Here is a 24,843-nt window from a genome sequence, read left to right as displayed (position 1 = left end):
AATTTAAGCTCATTATATTTCCCAAATATACCAACAACTGACTTCTTATAATATGCATACTGCAATGTAACATTATATTCCAAGCACTGTTCAAATATTTTATTTATTTATCACATAATACTCATATCAAACATATGATTTTAAAACTGTTATTGACTGTCTGATGAATGAAAAATCCAGCTTTAGAATATTTAATTAATTTTTCTGAGAGCATGTTGCTAGCAAGTAGCTGCTTTTCCAGTTACTCTATATTTGCTTTCTCACTATTTCTCTCAGAGAGTTTTTTTTATTTTTTTATTTTTATTTAATATATTGAAACACCTTGCCCAGTATCATGGATAGAGTAGGTAAGCAAATAGATTAGATGAACTGAATTGAATGAAATCATGAAGAAAATTTAAAAATAGGTAATTTCATTCTTTTGTAAAAAAATGCAATATGATACAAGATTTATTGGAAGATATTGAAACTGGCTTTATACTTAGATGAGCCTTTTGTGACTATATTGAAACAGCTATACTGAAGGGCTTTGAGATTATCTTGCTTTATAAAGATCAGTTCTCCCTATATGATCTGCATTAGATAAACCAATTCATATCATTTCCAAATAACTTTAAATAAACAACTAAACTATATAGCACATTCCTATAAATATTTTAAAAAGAACATTTTTGTTTTCCCCTTATATATGTTGTTTGACTATTTCTGGATAAATTTACTAGGATTAGGTTCAATTTATTGTTGAAAATGATTTGTATTAAATTGACTTATTTTAATCATTACACTAAGGAATTAAATCTTTTGAAAGAATATTTTCAAAACTAATGATATATTTCAAGGCAATATCCAATCATATGATTTAAGGAACAAATTTTGTTCTTGTTTGCTTTAAATACTGCTGAGATTTACAAAGGGTTTACTATAATATTTGCTAATGTCAGATGAACAGGTGTGGCATGTCACATTTCATTAAACTTAGTGACCATTTACAACTTAAGGAAATATTTTTTTAACTTGAATGTCATCCAGATGTATTTTTCAAAACCTTATTTCATCCTAATCGTCTATAAGCCACCAGGGAAATGTGCTTATCATGAACCAGGAAGGGAATTATTGTAATACAGTCTATAGCATCCGACCAAGGTAGTACCATGATGTTCGATCTGCATGACTATATACAGGGCCGGGCCGTACAAATCAAACTGGATTCCTAAGAGGTTGATCTCATCTAATTGTGATGACAACAACAATGAGGAAAATGAAGCAACTGTGAGTGTCTATCTGATTGCTGGCCTGTGCTAAACTTCTATGATGGTGAGCAAAAGTCAATCTGCTCGGCCAAATAAATGTCCTGAGCGATATTAGTCATACAGTGTTAGGGCTGGCAGTGACCTTAGGGATCACCTGGTAAATACCCTCACTTAATAATTCAGTAAATGCAGTCTTAGAGAGATTGCATTTTATTCAAAGTTTCACTCTGAGTTATTGAAAAAGATACGCTGAAACTTCGTATTTCTTATCTCCAAACCACGGTGCTTTCCACTTAGCAATTTTTGAGACCAAGAGTCAGAGCATGGAGGGACAGGCTCTTAGGACGGTATGGAGGGAGAAGGGTGGGAAAGAGAAATAATCCTTTAAGGATGTTGCTATCCTGCAATGTTTAATAAGTGCTTACGTTTTACTTGGTGTTCTCTCATAAGTCTACCTAAATATTTACATACAAAAGCCTAAAATCTATCAATACGGCGATAAGTTTATTATTCTTTTTTCAAGGGCCATTTGCAATTCCATTCAGTTGATTCCCTCATCATAATGTGGTTATATCTTTTTCTGAGGATACACCTTTGTTACCTTTTTTGCATTAATATAAAGCCATCATTTACTGGTATTCAGTAGTATGTTAAAGATATTTTAAACCTGGGAGAGTCAACTGTCAGAAATTTGGTGAGCTAGTTGGTAAACACAGGCATTACTAACAAATGATATGAACTTACAATGAGATAAATTTAGTTAAAATCAGATAATAGATAATAAAAATTTATAATTTCCTGTTTATTTTACTGCTTTCTACTATTCACTATGTACTATTACTATTATTTTGAGGTTAATTATGTATGATAGAAATACTACCTCATATAGTATGTGGGCCACACAAACTCCTCCCAACTTTTTATTCGGTCATTGTACATTTGGTAGCTTGAAATTAGCCCCAGTGAAATCAGCAAACACTACAAAGAAGAACTTGGATGTATTGATTTATGTTTTCCGCTAGAGAGCCAATTGTTACATTTTCCATGTTACTGCTTATCATCCACTTATGCTCCATCTTGCACCTTATGAAGGAGTGGGGAGCCCTAACTGGTTTGGCTCAGGGGATAGAGCATTGACCTGCGGACTGAAGGGTCCCAGGTTTGATTCCAGTCAAGGGCATGTACCTTGGTTGTGGGCACATCCCCAGTGGGGGGTGTGCAGGAGGCAACTGATTGATGTGTCTCTCTCATCGATGTTTCTAACTCTTCATCCCTCTCCCTTCCTCTCTGTAAAAAACTCAATAAAATATATTTTTTTAAAAAAAAGGAGTGGGGACCTAAAGTCTGCTAAGATTTCTAACCAAAAGTAGTAACTTACCTAATGCATTTCAATGATCTTGCAAGTTGATACATGATTGTGCATTTATCCCAGGATGTGATAGCTTGCTACAGTGGCAGGAAACTGGACTGTGGAGGCAAATAGATCAAAATTCCAATCCTATTCTTACCAACTTGTGACTTCCGGACATTTCCTTAACATACGAGTCTTCAGTTTCCTTATATGCAATGTATATCTCATTATATATATATATATATATATATATATATATATATATATATATATATATATATCATCTCTTAGTATTGTTTTGAAAGTTAAATAAGGCAAATAACATAAAATGCTTGAAACATTGGTTGAATTAGTACGTAATTAATAAGCATTACTGTATTCTTCTTATGACATAGCAACCAGGGAAATTTCTATAAGCCTAAAAATAACAATAGCAGCAGCAAAAACAACAAAAAACTTCTAAACCAGTCCTGTGTTTATGAATGTAAAATCGAAGCCAATTTGCTGTGGACACAGTAGGATTGAATTTGACTAAAAATTTGCCAGAGAGGTCACAGCCATACCAGGAGCAGAGCCCCATCACTACTAGTACCACCGTGTGGATTCCCTGTGATGAAGTGGACCGGACCCACTGAATCCTATGTCCATCATAGCCTTAGGTTAGCTCCATCAGAGTGTGAACACACCGCCAGCCCAACTCCCAAGCATCACTCCTCCCGCAAGTATATGGAAGTGATTGCCCTGTCAGTCCTCATGAGGCTTTATCCCCGCAGTCACTTTATTTACAGAAGTCTGCATAGTGAAAAAACAGATTAATGAAAATGTCATTAACATCTCCCCTCACCAAATAAGTACCCTGGAGGTTTTTTGTAATAGCTCTTAAACCAGCCATTATGTGTATTATGGGGTCAAAATGAGGGAGAGGCCAGTTGATAAGGAGGCTGACATTGTGTCTTTCTTTTTTTTCAGTAAAAGTAATTGCCACAAAAATGCACTGCAGGGAATATTATGTTTGAAGGGACCTCTACACTTCCAGCAGAGAGGGTCTGACTTCACCAACTGATAAGGTCACTGGAGCTACACTGACAATTAAAGTGCTATGTACACCCTTGGGTATACCAACCTCTAGCAGTGAGATGCAATGTGTTTAAGAAATACGATCTTTTTTGTTTTTTCTTAAGGCTTCTCCCAATCAAAGGTAGTCCTTGTGTTTGAGTTTAAGGCTGTTGACCTAGCATGCCCACCTGCCAGACCATTCCTGCTGAAGAGCCTAATCTGAATCATTCAAGCATCCAGGCAAATATGCCTGTTTGTTCTTTCCCTCCATTGTAATTCAGGCCATGTAGGAAATCAATACAGAGAGTAAAATAACAAGAGCATGTTTGGATACACTTATCTCTACAGGCCTGAGTTACCACCTCCCCCACAGCCTCAAATGGCGGTGATGATTCCACAATGACTAAATCACCACTACTTACCGTACCCACTTGAAAAATCATCTTTAGTTGTCGTGGCCCATGGTCCTGTACAAACCTGCTAGGAGGACATCAATCCCTTCCTTATTTGTGAAAGCGGTATGATTTTCTGTATTACTTATCAGTAATTTATAAAATATGCTAATTCAATAATTCTTACAAATTTATTTATAAAACATTTGCAAAATACGTGTCTGTTAATTTTCATTAAAACAAAGACTTTTAACTCGTCTTAGATAAGTTCCTGTTCAGAGCCGGACTTTCTGTACTGGTTTGTGAGGCATCTGAGAAGTGTGGAAAAGAGTAGTGAAGGTTTGGGGTTTTGTTTACACTGAAGTGGAGGCAATCATTTTTTGATCCTTTGTTTTTATTTAAGATCTGAGCTGTTTGAATTGTAGTGTAAACTTGAAGTGATAAGACTGCAATAAAACCACTTGAAATATCTTACAAGCTGAAAGAATCCTATAAACACCCATAAACTCCAAAAGCACCGACTGGATTTTCCTTGGAAAACAAAAACTAAAGTTTGAGTATGGAGAATAAGATAAAGAACTGCCTTCTGTCAGCTTAAAGCTCTTAGGGACCTCTGGGTGTGCAATATTCTACATAGTGTTAAAATGTGTGTGTGTGTGTGTGTGTGTGTGTGTGTGTGTACAATATGCAGAGCATAATTTTAAAAACGGGTCAGATCATGTTGGTAGTATTCAATTTTAATCTTTACTCTTAATTTGTCATTTTAATATATTAACAAAACAACAATTACCCCTTAGATTCTTTATCAGACAATAACTTGTATTTCCCCGTGTCTTTCAAGGCACAACTGCTGGCAACGAATTTCTTCAATTTTTGCTGGTCTGAGAGTTTTAATTCTCCTTTACTTTTGAAGGAAAAATTCACAGGGAAGAGGATTCTATGTTGGTGTGTTTTTCTCTCAATACTTTAATACTTTACTCCACCCTCCTCTTGCTTACATGGTTTCTGAGGAGACATTGGATATCATTCTTATCTTCCCAGGTTCGATTCTGGTCAAGGGCATGTACCTTGGTTGCGGGCACATTCCCAGTGTGGGGTGTGCAGGAGGCAGCTGATCGATGTTTCTCTCTAACTTTCTATCCTTCTCTCTTCCTCTCTGTAAAAAAAAAAATCTATAGGTTTTTTTTTTTATTCTCTATCTTCTTTGTGGATATTTTATATTTGATTTTCTATAGTTTAAAAATGATATGCCAAGTTGTAGTTTGGGGATTTTGTTTTTTTTTTTCCTTATGGGCTTTTATCTTTGCTGGTGTTCTCTGAGCTTTCTACATTTGTGGCTTGGTGTCCAACATTAATTTGGGCAAATTCTCAGTTATTATTGTTTTAAATATTCTGTTTCTGTTTCCCTTCTCTTGCTGACATTCACATTATACATGTTACACCTTTCGTAGTTGCCCCTCATTCCTAGTATATTCTATTCTTGGTATTTTTTTCTTTGTTTGCTTTGCTTCACAATATTAAAGGTTTCTATGGACTTGTCCTCAAGCCCAGGGAAGCTCTCCTCAGAATGTCCAGTCTACTAGGAAGAGCATCAAAAACACTGTTCACTCCCGTCGCTGTTTCCTTTTCACATGTCTATCATTGCGCTTTGGTTCTTTCTTAATATTTTCATTTCTATGCTTACATTGCCCATCTGTTCTTGCATGGTGTCTACGTTATGAGCCCTTGGCATGTTATCATACTTGTTTCAAATTCTGGGTCTGATGATTCCAATATCCTTGCTACGTTAGGTTCTGACTCTTGCTCTGCCTTTCAAATTGTCCACTTTGCATTTTGGTATGTCTCATAAATGTTAATACCCAGACACGATGCACCAGGGAAAGACACAGTTGTAAATGGGCCTCACTATCGCGGTGGTGAGGTTGCGGGCCGAGAGTGTTCCACGCAGTAGGATAAGTGAGCCTCAGCCTTCCAGGGCGCCTGTGCCTCTGGATTGTGAAATTCACACGTGCTTTTCAAATCTTTTTCCCTCACCTTCGGTGGAACAGGATGTTTAGGCTGGGCTCTTTGGGATATTTTTCTTCTCCTACATGGAAGGCTAGAACCTAACTGGAGTGAGCTACTTCCCCTTCCTCCTGATCAGTGAGATTCTGATAAACGCCCACCAGTTAAGATCTGGTGAACTCATTTCTCCTGGGGGCAGACCTTAAGAACAGAGTGCTCCAGGAATTTTCAAATGGTTGCTTTCTTTTCCCCTCCCCACCCTAGCCCCCAAAGAGCTCAAAAGATTTTTCTTTGATAGTTACTGTCAACCTCCTGGAGATAAAACGCAGAAATAAGTGGAGGCCTCCCTGTGACTGCTCCCCAACCCTTGGAGTTTCTAATTCTCAGACTTGTTCACCCTGAACCTCCAGCAATTCAGGAATTACAATTCTGGTTTTTCTACTTTGGCTCTGGTTCCCACAGCGGTTTCAGCTCCTGACTTTATGCTCTGATAAATCGTAGTTTTTCTGTATTTGCCGGTCAGTCTCTTCAACTTTATGGCCAGAGGTTTGCCCTGTGACCTCAGTTTTTTTACAGATCTAAGTAGAGTGGTTGATTTTTCAATGTGTTGGTCTTTTTATTTTTTGTAAGGACAGAATGGTGACCCTAAGCCATTTACATGCAGTACGAGAAGCCAGAAGTTGAAATACCTATGTTTACAAAATATTGGGAATAAGCTATCTCCCCCAAATTATCTATATATTTAGTGTAATCACAAAAATCCAAAAAAGATGAAATTGACATATTATTCTAATGTATATTTAAAATGACAAGGGGCAAGAGCTACCAATAAATCAAAATTGAAGAACCTATACTCTCAGAAATTATACTTTTTTATACTGCTCTACTTAGTAAAACTGTGGATTTAGGCACAAAAAAATCAAATTAATCAGTAAATCAGAATAAAGTTTACAGAACATGTATGTGAGCATTTGATAAAGGATTAATGACAGAGCAGTGGGAAAAGAATGGCCTTTGCCAATATAATGGTGTTGAATAAATGAGATAGTCATGTATGAAATATAATATATTTTGACCCCTTACTTCAACATACACAAATGTCAGTGCCTATTGGATTGTAGATCTAAACCTGAAAAATAAAACCAAAAGTTGTTAATAGATAACATAAAAAATAGCTTCTTCAGTGTAAGCAAATATTTTATAAGTCATCAAATAAAATCATGTTTTCAGCTCTTATTAGAAAATGTTCTTTTTTAAATATATTTTTTATTGATTTCAAAAAGAGGAGGGGAGAGGAGGAAAGAGAAACATCAATGATGAGAGAAAATCATCAATTGGCTGCCTCCTGCATGCCCCCTACCCAGGCATGTGCTCTGACTGGTAATCGAACCTTAACCTCCCAGTTCCTAGTTCCATGCTCAACCACTGAGCAACACTGGCTGGGCAAAAATGTTCTGCTTCACTTCATTTGTTCATGTTCTTTCCTATGTGTTTTATCTGATGTATAAATGTTCAAAATTACTTGTGTTGAATTTTTACATATCTTTTAAAAATATACCCCTATAAGTTTGTATGTCCTGAGAGGATGAGGAATATGAATGGTAAACAGTATGTATCATGAATAATCCAGGGTTCAAAATGTATGCTGAGCTCATAATGAATATTATGCATAAGAGCTGCAAATATGACTAATAAAAATAAATAAGTTTAATAGGTATTCATTGAGAAACTTTTAGTAAAATAAGTCCTGCAACATAGAAAATGTTCAATAAATATTTCTTTAACTGATTTAAATATACAGGGGGGGCAAAAGTAGATTTACAGTGTGAGAATGTGAAATAGTTTATTCTTGTATCATTTTTTATTAATTGTATTGTTTTCATACAAACAACTGTAAACCTACTTTTTCCCAACTCTGTAGTACCTCACATAGTATTTTTATATAAAGTACTGCAGGAATACTTGCATCCAGTAACATTCCAAAAAATAAAATTTTAGCGCAGCAGGCATGGCTCAGTGATTTAAAGTCGACCTATGAACCAGGAGGTCACAGTTTGATTCCAGGTCAAGGCACATGCCTGGGTTGAGGGCTAAATCCCCAGTGTGGGGTGTATAAAAGGCAGCCAATCAATGATTCTCTGTCATTATTAATATTTCTATCTCTCTCTCTCTCTATCATCCTCTCTGAAGTCAATGAAAATATAATAAACAAAAAATAAGAAAAATAAAATTTCAGGCATAGTATTATAAATGATTAAGAAAACTGAAGTTAGAATTGCCAAAGACCCTAGAACTAAATAAAGACTCAAACCCAAGTCTGTAGACTACAAAGACCATGCACTACCCAATATTCCAGACTCATTCTCTTTGAGAAAACGAAAATGTATAAGGTATTATAAAGAAAAATATTTAGAACTCCATCACTTAAAAGTTTAAACCCTAAAATCTGGAAAAGAAGCATCCAGGAAAACTCCTTTGCTAAGTGTTTCAGAAATCACCTTTCTAAATAGTGTAAAACCATGACTATTACTCATACGTCAATTATAGTATGTCCAAATATCAAAATTCTGCTCTCCCTCTACCTGGACCTTTAATTTATCTTCTCTATTAACTCAAAAAAATAAAATTTAAAACTTGCCGGGAGCCGGTCCATCCTTGCTGTTTCAAAGGACCTGGCGTATATGGCATACTGTTCTTAAAATGTTTGCTCACCTTCTTGGCACTATGTGTTTTAACCAAGGTCTCCTCTCTGAGAAAGACTGTTTCCCCAGGTAGGGATTTTCCCCTGAAGTTAGGGAGGGAATAAAAACCCCTCAACTAAGTGCCAGGCGGGTAATTAATCACTTTAACTACGAACAATCATGCTTAAGCTACATAATCTTTACTCCCTGGAATGGAGATAAGAAACGCCCTAACCTTTGTAATAGAGATTGATAGGATTGAATCAACTGGTATAAATACAGATGTAACAAGACAGCAAGAGACAGAGAGAGAGACAGAAATTGGCACAGAACCTACACAGAACGTTCTCTAGAGACAGAAGAACTTCGCTGGAGAGAACATGGCAAAAGATCCTGGACAGAAACTGGCCTCAGAACCTAGAGACAGAACCTAGCGAGAGAACATAGCAAAAGATCCTGGACTGAACCTGACTACAGAAATTGGCAAGAGAACCTGACTAGAACCTGGTGCTGAACCTGGCTGGAGAACCTGGACAGAACCTGGCTGGAGAACCTAGCGAGGGAACATGGCTACAGAACCTGGCTGGAGTACCTGGAGAACCTGGCTGGAGAACCTAGCAAGAGACCATGGACACAGAACCTGGCTGGAGATCCTAACCAGAACTTCGCTGGAGAGCCTGACCAGAACTTGGCTAGAGATCCTGGCTAGGCTGCTGACCAACTGAATGCTGTCTCCGTGTCATTCCTTCTTCTCCGACTCCGTCCACACCTTTGGGGACCCCTGGACCCGCTGGGGTTGGACCCCGGCAAAAACTAGCTATTATCCAAAACTTAGGCCTCCCAATAATGTTCCTGATATTCTTTCACTAGATCTCTTCCCTTGAAATCTTGCATCAATATCCCTCAGGCCCCTGCTAGATCCTACAGTTTTCTGATCTGGCCTCTTCATTATCATTTCTGAATCAGCACCATCCTATAAGCTCAGTATCTCTCCTTATCTTGAGTGAGTCTTTTATATTCCAACTAGAGCCCCAGTGCACAAAATTTGTGCACTCAGTGGGGGGGGGGGGTCCCTCCATCTGGCCTGCAACCTCTTGCTGTCCAAGAGCCCTTGGGAGAGAGGGCCTTAGCCAGCAGTCAGACATCCATAGAGCTTCTGCAGGGTGGGAGAGGTTCCCGCCACCACCACTGTGCTCACCAGCCATGAGCCTGGCTTCTGGCTGAGCAGCACTCCCCCTGTGGGAGCGCACTGACCACCAGGGGGCAGCTCCTGCTTTGAGCGTCTGGCCCCTGGTGGTCAGTGTGCATCATAGCAACCGGTCGTTCTGCCATTCAGTTGATTTGCATATTATATAGGATTCTCCACAGTCTAACTCCAGTCATAGTGTTTTTTGGTCACTTCCATGCCTACTCTTCTTTACTCTCCTTTAAAGAAAAGATTGATACTAATAATACAGTGGGGCCTTGACTTATAAGTGTCCCGACTAACGAGTTTTTTGAGATACCTGCTGTCTCTCGGCCGATTTTTTGCTTTGAGTTGACAGAGTAATTTGAGTTAACGAGCTCCTTAACGAGCTCGGTCTCGGAACGAATTAAACTCGTAAGTCAAGGCCCCACTGTATATCATCTACTTATGGCTCTAGATATAAAAATATATCATCTACCTATGGCTCTAGTATTTAGCTATATAAGTAATTTTACAAGCACTTTTCTGATTTTTATACCTTTCCCCAAGAACTATATGCATTTAAATTCAAATTAATAAATTTTATTAAATACTTTCTGTATTCAAAGGAGTATCAGGGATAGATAATGTATATGATATGATTCATCCAAGGTTATATTTTAACATATATGGCAATATACAAAATGCCAGCATAATAGAATCTCATTTAAAATCATATAATGTTTCAAAATTAAAGAAAAAAATGAGGTATGTAGAAATTCCACTTTGAATCTGCCAGGAGACCACTTTTAGAACCACTCTCAAAAAAAGATTATATTTTCTCTTATCTATATTTAGTTCTTTCACTTTTCTTATAATATTCTTTAAACTTTCTTCCCATATGTTATTAGATTGGAAGCATTTTGTGAAAGCGAACTTCTTAATCTTGTTCATGATTATACTTCCAGGGCTTAGAACAATATCTAATAAACTATAGGTACACAAGTGTGTTTATTAAATGAGTGACTGAATTCAAGGTGTATATGTGGAGCCACATGTTACCAATGGCATTTCTAGAATAACAACAGTTATTAGTAAATTATGGTAGAGTTACTCTTGTTAAGACAGTTACTATATCACAACATTCTTGATCAATAAAAATATTTATCGCAGCCATCCACTAAATAAACACTCCCATCAATTAGATATCCTCAAACTGTCTTCACTGTCAGAAAAATGATGACTTTCATACACTATTTCCTACAAGTGTGTCATAATTAAAGGTTGCATACTCTATCGTTCAGTCATTGAAACTTATTGCACTGAATCAGTGCCTTAACAAAGATCCTAACTAGTAAAGAGGAAGTAATTATAGAAAAAATAATCAAGTGAATTGTACTACATGAGACTTTTAGAGACACTACACTGTTTATGTAAAACACAAAAGTATAGTACTTATTTGTAAGAGCTTTTCATTTGATTTTAAGAACTTTTAGGTATATTTTCATTGAAAATCAAGACAATTTTGTCTCATTATTAAGTAGTGCTTTTCAAAATAGTTCAATGTTTCTTAGTTCATGAACTGTTAACTATCAACTGGGAAGTATAAATTATCCCATTGCCAATGACAATATATTAGTTTCTTCAATATGGTAGTCATAGCATTTTTAATTTTAATATAAATGCTTGGGAATCAGAAAGTATATTACATTCTTTCTCTATGAAGTTTGAGTCATGTAGAAAAAGTTATTATAATGGAAGTGCTTATAACTTATTTTCCACAAGAAATTGATTTAAGATTTACCAACAAAGATTACTGAAGAGCATTGGATTATTGAACTTGAAAAATGAAAATTGAGGATGTCCCCCCCAAAAAATGTATACACACTTTAATAACTGATAGCTGTTAAATAAAAATGAAATGTATTTTAATAAACGTTCCCTTTGTAATTATTCAAAGTATGTGTATACATTTGGGGGGCATCATAGATATTTGAAGATAAGTACTGTACTTGAAAACAAAGTTTGTGTGCCTGATAGGCATTTTTATATTTTTTTCATGATTGATATTTGGGAATAGCCTACATTTAATTAATTTTAGTTGATGGGCTACAGAGTTACATTTACCTAAATGACTATATATATACACTGAGTTGCCAGATTACTATGACCGGCCAGATTATTATTACCACCCCATCAGTACTTCATTGGGCCACCTTTTGCCTTCAATACTGCGGTGATTCTTCTTGGCGCTGACTCCACGAGATGTTGAAAGCTGATTCGAGGAATCTGACACCATGCCTGATGAATATAGCACTGTCCAGTTCTGTGAGATCGGATGGTTGTGGAACTAGCTGCCTGATGGCTCTTTTAACTTCGTCCCACAACTGCTCAATTGGATTGAGATCTGGTGATTGTGGGGGTCACCTAAGCAAGGTAAAGTCTCCATCATGTTCTTGAAACCACTCTTGCACAATATGAGCACCGTGGCATGGCGCATTGTCTTGTTGGAAGAAGCCATCTCCATTGGGATACGCCATCAACATGATAGGATGAACCTGATCAGCAACGATACTTAGGTATGTTTTGCTATTCCGACGTTTATAATGATTTGGCCCTCTAGCAACTTCAGGGCGAAATTATAGCCAATTTGCCTACAAACGTCAGGTGGTCATAATAATCTGGCCACTCACTGTGTGTGTATACACACACACACACACACACACACACATCCTGAAGTTAATTATCATGTCAGTGCTGTGAAGTTCATTCAAGGTACTATAAAAATAGTATTAAATTTTAATTAGAAAACCCATTATGGCATGAGTTTTTGCTGTTGTCTTATTTATTTTCCTTCTCATTATGACTTGTGCATTTTAAGTTTGTGTTAAAGAAATATAGATTATTTCTTATATAAGAACTAGAGGCCTGGTGAATGAATTTCATTCACAGGTGCAGTCCCTAGGCTGGGCCAGCGATGGTCTCGCCTGGGAATGGCAGATCCCAGATGACCTCTGGGCCTTTGGCAGCACCTGGGCCCCCAGGCCCCACGCACCCTCCTCCTCCTGAGTCACGGTGCCCGAGTCCCCACACAAAGATGCGGTGAGCGTGGCTGGACGCCACAGCCGGGGCACAGCATGGGCCTCTGGGCCACCCAGCAATACCACACAGAAGCCAAGTGGGCAGTGCACTCTCTCCCGCCCGCCTCGCAGACCAGCTCCTGTGCAGTCACGGTGGCTGCGGCCCAGCTCACCCAGAAGAGGCTGCGCAGATGTGGGGGAGGCTCCTTGTGGGCGCCCAGCACCTGAGAATGGGAGCTTCCCGGGCTCATGAGCCTTGGTGTCCACGGGGAGGGTAGCAGGGAGAGTGAAAGCAAGCTCAGCAGATACCCCACATTCTCACCACACCTCTGTCCCTGTCACCCCCACCCCCAAATAGCCGGTGAGAGGTCACAGTGTGTTGCCGACACTGGCCATGTTCTGTGCCACCCCCTGGTGGTCAACACACATCATAGTGTCCAACTCCTGGTCTCTCGGTCGAACGACCATCCAAGGTGGAAATTTGCTTATTAGGCTTTTATTATACAGGCAGTCCTCGGGCTATGTTGGACTCGACGTATGTAGTTTCGTGGTTACGTTGCCATATTCCATTTATTTATTAAAAAATTTCCGTCATTTTGACGTATGTACATATGTGCTTTATGTTTTTTATTATTTATTTACCACAAATGAAGGTCAGGAATTGTTACCTTTCTTTTAAATTTCTTTTACTGTTTCATTTCATTACTTCTCTGTATGTGCTCCATGTGAGTGACGTAGGTGCTTATGTAGGTGGGTTCTGACTTACAGCAAAAATCACATTACATCGCACCATAGGAACGGATCTCTGTATAGGATATTTTTTACATTGTAATTGTATCAGAACTTTAGAAAATGTGTGTGTGTGTGTGTGCGCGTGTGTGTGTGTGTGTGTGCACAGAGACCCAGACAAACATACACAGTTTTAACAGTTAGTTTTGTGTTTCCTTTTTAAGGCATTTTCACTGTTTTTATATAATGCAACACTATGGTAAATACTATTATCTTTCTACTTTTAAAAATTATGAGTATCATGAGTAGACCTGAAACTTTAACAAATATCGTGGAAATGGAAATGTTGCTATGGAGCACAAGTTCCTGTTCAGTTAAAGCTTCTAATGAGGAAAGAGATAAAAAATTAAGTAAATAAATATTACAGGTCTTTTTTATTACAATTGCATAAAGTGCCATCAAGGAAAACTAGTACCTGTGTGAACCTGGTTTAGTGAGTTGAGGCCAGAAAAATCTTCCCTGAGCTCAGTCCTGAATGATTTACAGCACTGAGACTGACAGAAGCTGAGGATAAGATAATTCCAGGCGGAAAGACCAGCAGGTATATGTCTGTAGCACATGGGGTGACAAAATGCTTGGATTGAACAGCGAACTAAATTAAGTACAGGTTGTCTAGCACATAATGATTGATTGGAAGAGAAACTCAAAACAAGATTTTAGTTGTAGGCAACAGATTCCATTTGTCCAATCTTGTAATCCTTATAAAAGACTGTACAATAGCTAAAAAGCATGAGAAGCCACTTAAGTATTTTAAGCAAAATAGTGACAACTCAGGTTTTCAGAGCCTAATCCAACGCTAACCTGTGAAACCTGCATGTGTTGCTGCTTTCCCTCCACCTTCCAAACGTTGCAAATATTTCACGTGTGGACAATCCTAACCTAGAATCACTGAGGGAACAGGATTTTGGACACATAGTGCCATTTTAGCTAACTTGACATAGCACAAAATCAGCACATTATTTATGAATTAAATGCGGCATACTTTTTGTTCTCATACTTACAATCTTTCGCTTTAAAAAATAATGCATTCATTTTAATCTTAGGAGCTATGCAAGACGTAAAGGTAATTGAATAAGCTGAATAGGAATAGGAAAATTGTAGTTTATTATATTTTATTAATTACTTTAGGAAAATATTTCAGTGTAGATAAAATCACATCATTATTATAATTAATAATATTGGCAAGAATACACTCTTCATGAATCATCAGTTATGACTATACTGAAAGTGAGCCAAGGTTTTTTTTTAAATTATACAATATGATTCTTTTTATATTTTTGCTTAATGAGATAATGATACTCATTGTTTTCAATAAAGACAAAAATGATAAGTTCTTCACAACTACACAACATTTCAAAGTTTATGTGATATTTTATATTTTAGATTAACATACTATAGATCCCCATATTTTAGATTAATAAATTAAGCTCAGAGCTATTAGGTACTTGGTCAAGGTCAACTACTTGATAAATGACTGTAGGGAAACTTACATTTAGGTTTATCTTTTTTTTCTTTTTAATATATTTTTATTGATTTCAGAGCAGAAGGGAGAAGGGGAGAGAGAGATAGAAACATGAATGATGAGAGAGAATGACCAATTGGCTGCCTCTTGCACAGCCCCTACTGGAGATTGAGCCCACAACCTGGGCATGTGCCCTGACCTGGAATCTAACCATGACCTTCTGGTTCATAGGTAGATGCTCAAACACTGAGCCACATCAGCTGGGCTAGGTTTAACTTTTGGCTCAAATTGCAATGCTCTTTTAACTATAACATATGCATGCACATATGTTTAAACATACATTTATATATCTTGTGATTCAAGATTATAAATGAAATCCATACATTTATACTCTCTTTCCAAAGATACTATAAAAATTACAGTAAAATGCTGCAAAAACTCACAACAATGAAAGATCATCAAAAAAAATATTTCAGGTATTTTCTGCAAAGTGAGTACGGATGGAGGTGCAATGACTAAAGAAGTAACATGAAAGTTTTCCAAATTAAAATGAGTACAGGGAGGTTGTAACCATGGGGAGAACCTTTTTCCTAATAAGAATTCTGGAAAGATTCTGGGACAAGCTAAGATCTTGGACTACAATTAAAGACTTGTGGTATTTTCATGCAGTGGATAATTAATGAAAGCATAAGATCTTGGACTACAATTGAGGAATTAATTGCAACAGTATCCAAGCATCTCTTGTATACACTCCCTTTACCCTGGCCCACAAACAATGCCCACTATCTCCAGTTGAAGGAAACAGCCAGTGTCTAAGGATTCACTTACACAAACAAATGCAAAAACATAGTTATTTTTAAAATAAAGTCAGTGAATGAGCTGAGGAGAAATAGAGAAGCCCACTTGAGTGTGTTTGAAAGAAAAGCTTTCCTAATTGGTTTCTTTGGGAAACACCAACGTAATGATTTGCTAATTGTTCACTTGCCCTATTTCAATCTTTGCAGGTAAGTAAACTTTTCTATGAACATTAAATGCATTATAATTCTTTCCACTGATTCATTTTAAATAGAAATAGGAACCATGAATCAAAATATATCTGATATAATCTTCAGGGCCGGGGAAAGACTGAGAAAGATAAACAAATAGAAAAAAAATAAAGAAAACAAAATCCTAGAAACATACAAGAATTAAAATGCCTAAAAATTCCACTCTGGGCAGAGCATCAAGAAGAGAGTATACTTACAAAAGGAGAAGAGGCTCAAATGAAAAATAAAAACAAAGAATTAAAAAGTCCTGTTAGAAATTCATATAATATTTTAAACAAATATTTAAATACTAGAGGCCCAGTGCACAAAAATTTGTGCACGGGGAGGGGAGGGTCCCTCAGCCCGGCCTGTGCCCTCTCGCAGTCTGGGACCCCTCGGGAGATAACGACCTGCTGGCTTAGGCCTGCTCCCAGGTGGCAGAGGGCAGGCCCAATACCTAGGTGCAGCCCCGGGTTGGGCTCAGAGCAGGGCCGATTGGGAGGTTGTGATGCCACCCTCAGTCACGCTCAGGGTAGGGCCGATTGGGGGGTTGGGGCACCATCCCCTGTCACACTCAAGGCAGGATCGATGGGGAGGTTGCGGTGCCACCCCCTATCACGCACAGAGCAGGGCTGCTCAGGGGGTTGGGGCCCCGCCCCCTGTCACACACAGAGCAGGGCCCATCAGGGGGTTGGGGTGCCGCCACTCTCACACTCAGGGCAGGGCCGATGGGGAGGTTATGGCTCTACCCCATCACACACAGAGCAGGGCCCATGGGGGGGGGGGGGGGTTGGGGAGCTCCTCCCTATCAGGCACAGAGCAGGGCTGCTCAGGGGGTTGGGGCCCCTCCCCCTGTCACACACAGAGCCGCAGGGCGATCAGGGGTTTGGGCGCTGCCCCCTGTCACGCTGATCCTGGTGCCGGGAGGCATATTACCCTTTTACTATATAGGTTAGAGGCCTGGTGCATGGGTGGGGCTGGCTGGTTTGCCCTGAAGGGTGTCCTGGATCAGGATGGGGGTCCCCACTGGGGTGCCTGGCCAGTCTGGGTGAGGGGCTGAGGGCTGTTTTCAGGCTGGGAGTGACTGAAGTTCCCAACCGCTCCTTTTTTCCTTTTTTTTTCTTTTTTTTTTTTATATATTTTATTGATTTTTTTACAGAGAGGAAGGGAGAGAGATAGAGAGTTAGAAACATCGATGAGAAAGAAACATCGATCAGCCGCCTCCTGCACATCTCCTACTGGGGATGTGCCCGCAACCCAGGTACATGCCCTTGACCGGAATCGAACCTAGGACCTTTCAGTCTGCAGTCCGACACTCTATCCACTGAGCCAAACCGGTTTCGGCTTCTTTTTTTTTATTCTGGGCCAGCTTTACCTTGAGGCTTGGCTCCAGCTCTTAGGCCTCTGCGCGCGGCTGAAAGTAGGTTTCTGGCCTTTGCTTACAATATTACAAATCTGCTGGCTGAAGTCCAGCGGTATTTGTTACAATGTTTCTTAAACTGCCCGCTCAGAGGCCTGCAGCCGCAGGCAGGGAACGTTGGTTTCCTCCAACGATCCTCCATCACTGAGGCAAGCAAGCCTCATGTTAGTTTCAAGCTGCCTGGCTGCTGGCTGCCATCTTGGCTGAAAGTTAATTTGCATATCTCGCTGATTAGCCAATGAAAAGGGTAGCGGTCGTACGCCAATTACCATGTTTCTCTTTTATTAGTGTAAATAATACACATGTAAAATAGTGCTCAACCCTTTAAAGAGTTACATATCCAGAGATAAAATATTATCAGCCTTGCAGAAGCTCCTGTCATCCTGATTTCCAGTCTCTCTCTTACCAGAAAATACAACTACTTTGCTTATTAATTCTGCCTATTAATTTTTTTTATTCCACAAGTATTTATACAGTATAAACTCTTGAGAATGGATTCTTTTGCTCAACACATTTTTATAATTATGTTATGTTGCTCAATGATCATTTAGTTTACTTTCAATGTTGAATAATCCATTGTATGAAAATACTACAAGTCTTTAATTCTATTCATGTTTCTGATTTGTTTGGGCTATTGTCAATAATGTTTCCGTGGGCATCAACTGAACTTGTCTTTCAGTGTAACATACACACATTTCTTTTGCGTTTATACCTTGGAGAAAATTTGCTGCTTCAAAGTGTATGCAATTGTTCACTTTAGGAGATACTGCCAAATTGTTTCCCAAAGCAACTGTAATGATTTACATCTTACCAGCAGCTGCTCCACATCCTTGTCAACACTTGGTGTCAGTCTTTTCATTTTTGCGATTTTAATGGGTATATCGTAGTATCGCACTGGGATTTTAATTTACATCTCTGTAATAACTAATACATTTTGCATTAATAGTTGCCAGTTTACTTTTGAGCTTCTCTTTTTCGTGGTAATTTTTAGTTGTTGTTTTTTAAAATATATTTTTCTTGATTTCAGAGAAGAAGGGAGAGGGAGAGAGAGACAGAAACATCAATGATGAGAGAGAATCATTGATCAACTGCCTCCTGCACACCCCTCCCTGGGGATTGAGCCCACAACCCAGGCAAGTGCCTAGACCAGTAATTGAACTTTGACCTCCTGGTTCAAAGGTCGATGCTCAATCACTGAGACAAATCAGCTGGGCAATTTGTAGTTGTTTTATCTGTAAATATACCAGTTATGAGGCCTGTTTTGTTTTGTTTTGTCAAGTGTACGTATTGGAAATATCTTCTCACAATGTGTGGCTTAAGTTTTCACTCTTTCAGTGTTTTCAGAGGAACAGAAGCTCTTGATGTTTAATGTTGATCAATTTACCAATTTTCTGTTATTTGTATTTTTGCATGCTTTAAAAAAAAATCTTTATATATCCTAATGTAATTAAAAAAATTTTCTCTTTTTTCTTGTAGAAACATTACAATTTTGTCACATATTTAATCTACAATACAGCACCAAGTAGAATCAAGATTTCTTTTCCCATGAATATTCAATATTTTCAGCAACAACAGTTATTGGTAAATAAAAACATATCCTTTTCCATCACACTCCACTGCTACCTTTGTTATAAATCAAATGACCATATATATGTGAGTCTGTTTGGGGACTCTTAGCTCTGATTTATTGGTCTTTACTTGTGCTGGTATCACACTACATTCACAACTGGAGCTCTGTAGTAGGTATTAATATTTTATAGCATCAATATGCCAGGTTTGACTCCTTCAAGATTGACTTGGCTCTTCTGATTTTACTATTTTCAAACAAAATTTCCAGAATAGCTTTATAAATTAGTAGACTTGAAAGACAAAGCAAGGAAATATGCTAGAATGTAGAATTTAAAAATAAAGACAAAAAAATGAGAAAAACGAACAGATAAAGGATATCAAATCTGGTGCAACAAATTTTCCAAAATAGAAGTTCCTTGAAAAATGAGAGAGAGAGAGAGAGAGAGAGAGAGAGAGAGAGAGAGAGAGAGAGAGGGGGGGGGGGGAGGAGAAAGGTGAGGGAAGGGAAGGGAAGGGAAGGGAAGGGAAGGGAAGGGAAGGGAAGGGAAGGGAAGGGAAGGGAAGGGAAGGGAAGGGGGGCAAATGGATTTAGCAATCAGAGATAAATTTTTTAGAACACTTAATGGCATATTCCTCAAACCCTACTCCCACCTATGCTATCATTAAATATCAGCAAAACTTTTGCTCAGAATTGCTCTTCTAAATACCTGAAACTGCAATTATTTTTAAAAATAAAAGTGATAGCGTATTTTCTCAAGATTTAAGGCAGATGATATATAACAAAATGGTATTCAATGTGAAATTAAGTTATATTTAATGAAAAGCATTTAAACATTTCATGGTTTTCAAGTTTTACATTTTAACAAATGAGATTTTGCTTCTTTTAGAAACTATTTTTCTGGTAATGCATTAAACTGTTCTCTTAATATATTTAGATAGCAAGAAAAAAAAAAAAAAAGAAGTTACTAAAGTATACATTTAAAATGTCCAGAAAAGCCGAAACCGGTTTGGCTCGGTGGATAGAACGTCGGCCTGCGGACTGAGAGGTCCCAGGTTCGATTCCGGTCAAGGGCATGTACCTGGGTTGCAGGCACATCCCCAGTGGGAGATGTGCAGGAGGCAGCTGATCGATGTTTCTCTCTCATCGATGTTTCTAACTCTCTATCTCTCTCCCTTTCTCTCTGTAAAAGATCAATAAAATATATTTAAAAAAAATAAAAATAAAAAATAAAATGTCCAGAAAAGAAAACATACTCAATTAGCTAAACACTGCTCAAATTGAAATTATTAGATTTTATACAAATGAACTTATATCAGACCAACTGTAGTAAGCAAAGTTTATCACTTTTAAAATCTTAATTATTTTTATGGTTTGTGTCTTTCTAGCTTTCTCTAAATAGTAAACCTTATATGGCCTGGACAATGCTTTGTTAAAATCTGTTTGAAAGTTCAAACTAATTTGCACATAATTATGTTAAGGAATTAATGGGTCTCTGAAAACCGTCAGAGTTCATTGTGGTGCTCTCTGTGGATGCCATGGGGCTTCACTTTTGAATTATGCCCTTGCCAAGGAGTCTGGGCTATTTGATTTGGGGTATAATTATAATGTAATTTTTCAATTAATGTGTACTAGTTTCATGGCATAACTCTAGTCAATATTAACACTTCAACCTCATTAGGATATAATGTTATATAAGTAACTATTGTTAGCTCTAATATTAATTCTCTGTCCTCAAGTAATTGAGCCTAATAGCAGTGGCACAGAAAGAATTACTGATTTAATTTAGGTTATTTCTCAGGGAACATTTTGAGCCAAGTATAATAGAAACTACCATGAAATGACATAGGATAAGCACAAATAATATATTAAAATAGGAAATCATTCATTTGGAAAACATTGATATTATAGTTTTTTGGATTATGAAAATGATGGTAAATGTGCTTGTTCATAATTTACTACCACTAAACTCTGTATTCAGACTGCTTTAAGTGTGAAGTCTCTGAGGTTAGCACTTGCAATTCATCCTGCTTGCTCTTATCAATTAATAGAGTGATTGCAGATATGGAGGATGAGGGAAGGAAGGAAGGAAGGAAGGAAGGAAGGAAGGAAGGAAGGAAGGAAGGAAGGAAGGAAGAAGGGAGGGAGGGAGGGAGGGAGGGAGGGAGGGAGGAAGGAAGGAAGGAAGGAAGGAAGGAAGGAAGGAAGGAAGGAAGAAGGGAGGGAGGGAGGGAGGGAGGGAGGGAGGAAGGAAGGAAGGAAGGAAGGAAGGAAGGAAGGAAGGAAGGAAGGAAGGGAGGGAGGGAGGGAGGGAGGGAGGGAGGGAGGAAGGGAGGAAGGAAGGAAGGAAGGAAGGGAGGGAGGGAGGGAAGGAGGAAGGGAGGGAGGAAGGAAAAAAGGGGCGATAGAGACAGAGAGAGATTCTAACAGATTATCTATTTTTAATATGTACTAACCTATTTGGTGTGTACAACAGGAAATATTTTGGTTTCGGAGAACAAGAAAAATAGGTTTAATTGCATTATGCTTATTAATTGGTGCAGTTATTCAGTGTCTGGTAAGTTAATGTATTAGAAAAAGTATTAATTTTTATTCAAATGTTCTATTATTTTATGTTAACAATTACTCATTTATTTTAGACCTTTGTACTCAGCATGTCTCTATTGAAATAAACCTATGTTTTCATGAAAATTGAAGCTTTTGTTTTTTTGTGGCCCACATAAACTTAAACCTTGTTTACTTGGCCTGTGTTAACCTTTGAATTTGACATATTGGTCTAACTTTTATTTGAGTTGCAAAAAAAATATATTCTTCCTAATCCTGGTGAACTTGAAAATAAATCAGGAGCTATTAGTCACTGCCTAATGAAAATGGAGCTTACCAGCGAATTGAATCCAATGGATGAGAATTAAGTTACCACAGGGAGAGAACCAATATTTAAGTATAGCATTTGAACTCATATCTAAAATTTGACTATTAGTAGATCTTCACTTCATTTTATTATTATTTTTTATTTTATTTGAGAGAGAGAGAGAGGAAGAGAGAAAGAGAGAAACATTGATCAGGTGCCTCATTGTCTGCCTCTTGAAAGCACCGTACTGGGTAGCAAGCCCACACCAGGCATGTGCCCTGACCAGGAATGGAACCTGCAACCTCTCAGTGCATGGGCTGACCCTCAACCAACTAAGCCTCACTGGCCAGGGCCATTTTTATTTTTTTAATTTTATTTATTTCATTAATCCTCACTTGAGGATATTTTTCCATTGATTTTTAAGGAGAGTGGAAGAGAGAGGGAAAGACAGAGAGAAACATGGATGTGAGAGAAACACATCGATTGTTTGCCTCCTGCATGAGCCCCGACCAGGGCCTGGGCCTGGGAGGAGCCTATAACCAAGGTATGTGCCCTTGACCAGGAATCAAACCCAGGACCCTTCAGTCTGCAGGTTGACATTCTATCCATTGAGCAAAACTGACTACATCTATTTTTATATTTATATTTTTGCTTGAATCATTTTGTGTTGGATTTTCTGTAAATGACAATTCAGAGTCTTCATTAATTGAGAGACAAAATTAACATTCAAACCCACCTCTCTGTACTATCTTCCTTATACTGTTACAATTGTCCATGATAAGTAGCTTTTATGCAGACTAAATAAATCTAATTATTGTAAACTGAATTAGAAGCAGGCACACATTTCCAATGAAAATGCTTTCCTCAGGTCAGGGAGACATTTCACAATAAAAACAAAGTGTGGTTTATATTTTATGCCACTTAAAAGCACATAAAATTCAAAAATAATAAATTAACAATATGAATATATCCAAGATAATATGAACTATATGATATTGTCAAGATCAACCTTAGTCCCTAAAGCGAAAATAAATACCAAGCCAAATATAGTAATCAGAGTTCTGCTGATAGTTTTTGTTTCTGTTTTAATTCTCTGAAAACATTTGTTGGAATTAAGTGAAGTTTGCTTGGTTATGTTAACTAAACAGTATTATATTTCAATTTATGAGGAAGCATTAATTGCTATATAATAAAAGCCTAATATAATATATATTATATATTAATATCCTATATAATAAAAGCCTAATATGCAAATTGTCCCATTGGGTGGTTGTTTGACTGGGAGTTCGACCACTCACTATAACGTGTGCTGACCACCAGGGGGTGGTGTAGAACATGGCAGGTGTCAACAATGCAGTGCTGACAGCAGGTGGCAGTGGAGGCACTGCTGGCCCTGATGGATCCTGAGGAAAGCAGGACCATGGCAGGATGGTGGAGCAGGTGAGTGGGCGGCGCCAGGCCAAGGCAGTTGCAAGCAGGGGTTCCATCGCCCTGCTAATCACCCCACAGAGGGTAACCAACAGCGGCGGTGGGGGGCGGGGCTACCATCCTGCTCCCAGGTGCTGAGGGAGCTGGGCAGGGTGCCTGGCCCAGACTGATCACCCCACAGGTGTGATGGTGGAGCAGGTGAGGGTGCAGCACCAGACCAAGGTGGGGTGCCAGACGGGACTGCAGGGCTGCGAGGCTGGGGGCGCAAGCTGGGTCCCGATCTCCGGAAGCCACCCTGAGGGACCCCACCCATGCATAAATTCGTGCACTGGGCCTCTAGTTAAATATAATATTCATTTTCTCATTGGTATGAGTATAGTTTGAAAATAATAGCCTTAAAATGTATAAAGCTGGCTGAATATACAAAATGCATTTACATGATTTATCAGAAAACACTTTACAGTAATCTGTATTACACAGTCATGAATATGGATTCACTCTATATGCTAAACACCCTGTTCAAACATATTAGACAGTTGATAACATATACACTGTAATATATGCAGGTACAGTGTTAGATTGCACAATTATTTACTGATACAGCAGCCTGAAATATTTTGGGGCACCCTGCTTCACCAGATATCATATTTCACCTAGCTTTCAAGAAAAATTTAGCACATACTCTACTTAGTAGCATCAGCTCTTAGAGGCACAGAAATACAGCACAGGGATAGAACAAAACTGACCATGAAGTCAAAAAGTAATGTAACAAGCCCTTTTCTGCCCCAAGTATGGTCAGATCAAAAGTATTAGGCAAGGAAGGGCCATAGAGTTATAGACCAGAAATGTTTGAAGTAGAGAATCTATTGAGTCTGAGCTACTTGGCACTCAGGGCTGACAGTGAAGAAAGCCATAGACCCACGTCAATTAATTGATGTGCAAGTGCCAGTGTTCTAGAGAAACTCAAGCCCTAGACAGTAATACCAGTTGGGAGAAAACACCTCTTCAAAGAGACATTTAGTGACAACAAAAGCAGCATGGACTTCCACATAGAAGAAGCTAAAATTATGAAACCTTCCCTAATTTTTGGATGGGCGTTAGGGAATTCCAGTCTTTCTGAAGTTACATGTCAAGAATTATATGTGTGTAAGTGTGTGCATTTCCTGATCCAAAATCAGTAGTTATGGTTTAAACAATTCTTAAAAGGTTATATGAGTCCCCAAAACTTTAAAGACCACAAAATCAAAGCCTAGTTCCAGACTCAAACTGATAATGCAGAGTTCTTGATTACACAAGTAGCTGACATTTGCCTGGTTCCAGAG

This window comes from Myotis nattereri, assembly GCF_964212035.1.
Source record: "Myotis nattereri genome assembly, chromosome: 1".
In the NCBI taxonomy this organism is placed as follows: domain Eukaryota; kingdom Metazoa; phylum Chordata; class Mammalia; order Chiroptera; family Vespertilionidae; genus Myotis; species Myotis nattereri.
The sequence above is the reverse complement of the archived record's forward strand: the minus strand, read 5'-3'. Positions refer to the sequence as shown.